The 3903-nt window shown below is 38.7% G+C and overlaps 1 protein-coding gene across 1 annotated transcript in view; it reads left to right on the top strand.

The window, feature by feature from the left end:
• The window catches only part of AUH (AU RNA binding methylglutaconyl-CoA hydratase), a 124169-nt gene that overhangs the window by 105652 nt on the left and 14614 nt on the right, over window positions 1-3903 (top strand). The gene's annotated exons all lie outside the window — the stretch shown is intronic.

The raw sequence follows: 3903 nt of genomic DNA, 5'->3' as shown, positions 1-3903 counted from the left end.
AGGTTGTGAAGAGGTGGAGGTCGACATCCTTTCCCATGTAGTTAGCAATAGGACTAGAAGGAATGTCACGCAAGGGGATATTCTGCATGTATTCTGGATATGTTAGGAAATACATCTTCTCCGAGAGTGGTGAGTCACTGGAACAGGGTAGCCGGGGGATGGTGGAATCACCGTCCCTGTTTAGATGTTGTCCAGAGGGACATAGTTTAGTGGGAACCATTGGTGATAGATGGACAGTTGGTCTGGGTGATCTTAGAGTTCTTTTCCAACCTTTATGATTCTATCATTCTGTGATTGCATGTGTTTTGGATTCTGTGTGCTCTTCTTCTTCTTCTTCTGTGTTTACATAACAAGAACAAATAATAAAGCATTTCAATAATGGCTTTTTATGGCATAATTGTTGCATAGATACTAACTTTAAGGGCTCACTTAAAAGAAGATATTATCTGTGATTTCTGTTGTACATGGACATTACCTAGAATGATAGATTAATAAAAAAATATGTATATTTGGATCATTTTTTATGTAGATATTTAATTTTAATGAATTCTGCATAACATTTTTTCCAGGCATCATTTATGTATCTGATACTGTGTAGTTTCTTAGTGTCAAAGCCTGTGAAGTGTTAAGAATTCTTACTGCTCACTGGAAACTGGCAAGCTCAATGATTCCCCAAATTAGGATTTCATTTTTACCAGTTAGGTGGAGTTAATTCTTTCCTATCTGTAGGTGTGCAGGTAGATTTTGTTATGTTGGATTATGCCTGCTGGCAGCACTGGTCTTTCTCCATCAACTACAGAGAATTCCCCGTGAATTCAGTGTATGCTCCAGGGCACACTTTCTCTCAAACCCTCCAAACTTCACTTGCAAAGCTTGGTTTGAAAGCTGGCTCTGCATTAAGTACATTGTACAGTCAATTGGGCTTGACACAAAACTCACTTAAGTATGCCTGGAGACAAGCTGCAGAACATGGAAGCTGTCAAGTAAAGGAAAGGTGGGAGAGGGAACTTGAATTGATCTTCTGTTGTAATGTACTGTACACATAGAACTGTGTGCCTGGCCTTGCAGCAGGTCTACATCATGGTGGCCAGCATGGTGTGCACAACATAGTGTGAGATTCTTCCTAGAGGAGCCTTATGTTGCCTGCTATAAGGGCTGGTAGATTTTACAAGCATAATATGGGTAAAGTGTGCCAGAGTCTTGGCAGTGCTGAGGATGCCAAAGTGCTTAATGGAATGTGCATATCTTATATGGCATACATACAGATAATTCTGGTCTGTGTTTGATGTTTTGAGTTGAGATATGTAACTGTACACTGATTACAAGTCGTGCAGTTCACAACTCTGTGTCCTTACAGTGGAACTACTGTGGCCTATTGCAGGTCTGGCCTATACAGGACCCCAGTACTGAGTGAGAAAGATAGGTATGTTCAAGGAAAAATTAAAGAATTAATTAAACCGTCTAGAGTGACGAAATAATAACATTTTGTTTCCATAAAACCCTTACCTTCCTCTACCATTTAGCTTTGCACAGGTTTTAATTGTTTAATCACAGTTCTCGTTATCCTTGCATGATCTTTGAAATATTACCTGATCCTGCCCCTTTGTCAGATTTTCTTAATTCTCCAAACAATAAACTTTCTGCTATATTTTGTCCCCTAATAAGAGATTGGTTCCCTTCTCACAGCAGGCTTTTTGTGAGTAATAAACGCTGCCTCTACAGCACAGTTTTTCCGTCTCGCAATCCTGAGATGGAAGAATCTGGCAGCAATGGAAGGAGGTTAAGAAAATGTCTGCTCCCAAAAGGATAGGTATGTGATTTACTGTTGTGCTTGTGCTGAGGGAATTAGCAGTCTGATGTTTAACTTAGCTGTTGGTTAATTTCTGTAGGCACAACCACATGATCCACAGTGATTTTGATATAAAGCTTTGGTTATGCAAAGTCAGCCACTGTCTTTTTTGGAATTAAAGAGGAAGACAAAGTGAGGAACTCTTTTTCATGAGAATGTTATGTCATTCACATACCTTAACCCATTGATGACCTTAAAGGAAGAAAATAAAAAAAGTCAATTAATATATAAATTCTTCTGTTCTTGGCAATAGAATTTGCTTTGCAAATATGAGCATTTGGCAAGTTTCTACATTTTCCTCATCAAAACTGAAATGAAAGCTGAGAAGGGGAATCAAAATTGAATTGTGCTGACCCAAACACATACTTCCTGAAATCAACAGAATTTACATGTATTAACAGAAGAAAAGGAGCCCAGAACTACTTTCCTAAAAAAAAAGCACTGCATTTCTTTCATGAAGTTTAAAAAGGATTGAAAAAAAAATAGGGGAGGAAAAAAAAGGGAAAGGAGCATAAGTTAAACTACATAGACTGTATTGCACCTAACTTTTTTTGGTAAAAGGAAGTAGGCAGATGATAGGAAGTCATGCAATTTTTGCTTGTGTATTTATGTGCACAGATATGTAGGTGTTTACACATATTTAAGTGTTTTTTAACAGCTGCAGGACTCCAACATGCATCTCCAAGTGCATGTAAGCCATCTGAACCCTTCAGCCTTTATTGCATAACACAGCCATATTGCAAAATATTACCACACCAGGATCATTTACATTATTTCATAACAAAAAAGAAGTACTATTACAGAACATTTTTACCCTTAAGGGAAAATTACTAATTATTTAAAGCACTGTCTGTGTGTTTTTGTGTGTGGTGTATAGAAGTATATGAGCCTCATTATGGAAAAATGTAGGGGTGGATTAAAGCAGGATCTATAGGATACAGCCCAGGGTCAGAGGAGTTTCAGCAGACAAGAATGTCAAAAGCAAAGCAGAAAATGACAGCACAGTTGATTGTAGTGATTGAGGTGATACACACATCTTCAGGGAAAAACAGCTCTTCAGAAAGGGAAACAGCTGTGTGTAAGACTGTCAGGCCTGATCAGGGGGCAGGTGACATCCAGAAGCTGACCAAGGTAGGAGGAAGGTATTTTGGCTTCAGAATGGAATCTGGAAACCTCTGTTAAGTTTCTACATTCTCTGAACAGCGAGTAGGTTGCTAATTTCTGAGAAAATTATTTCACTTATCTGAATCATCTCTGTTCAAATCCACATTTGTTTCTTGCTGTGAGGGGACAGTGCAATTGCTGAGCTGTTGCCTAGTCCTTTTTAGAGATTTTTTTACTGTACAAATTATTGTTTTCTTCATTTTGTTCTTACAAGATAGGTAAGAAAACATCCTAGATTCTCCTTTCTGCTTACCAGATTACTTCCGTATTTGGATGTACCAAAATAGAGGTCTCAGCACCTTCCAGAAAGTGCCCCAGCCTCACCTATGCAAGCTCACTCTATCAAGTGTAGATATCACAAGATCTACTTGAATTCACACACATTCTGAGGCCCCATCATTAATTGAGTGAGCAGTGGTGTTATTCCAGCGGCTTTGAAGAGTGTAACTATTCTAGGTTAAGGCACCCAAGATGCCTTTCCATGAAATGCCCAGTGACCTGTTCAAGGTGATGACAGCTTCCAGTTGTCACACATCCTGGGTGAAACAGGATCTGATCTAGAATGGAGTACCACCTGTATCACCTTCAATTGAAAGGAGAGGGGTGACCAATATTTTTTTAATCATCCTGACCCAAAGAGTAGATGTACAGTGGTTTGCATTTATTAAGCTAGCCCTTTTAAGGGGTGACAGAAGAGGCACCTGGTATCTCAGATTGTTGTGCTTGTCAGGTTCCAAAGGAGATGTCTAACATGTTAGACTAAGTTTTACATTATTCTGAAGTGCAACATTTGACACAATTTTCTGTGAATTCAGATGTCTTCACAGATAGATACTGGCTGACAAGCAATTTGTTTTGAGGATTGTAATGTAAGCATACAGTTCCTTTTT

The sequence above is a fragment of the Meleagris gallopavo genome, chromosome Z, assembly GCF_000146605.3.
Source record: "Meleagris gallopavo isolate NT-WF06-2002-E0010 breed Aviagen turkey brand Nicholas breeding stock chromosome Z, Turkey_5.1, whole genome shotgun sequence".
Lineage (NCBI taxonomy): Eukaryota > Metazoa > Chordata > Aves > Galliformes > Phasianidae > Meleagris > Meleagris gallopavo.
The sequence above is the reverse complement of the archived record's forward strand: the minus strand, read 5'-3'. Positions and strand labels throughout refer to the sequence as shown.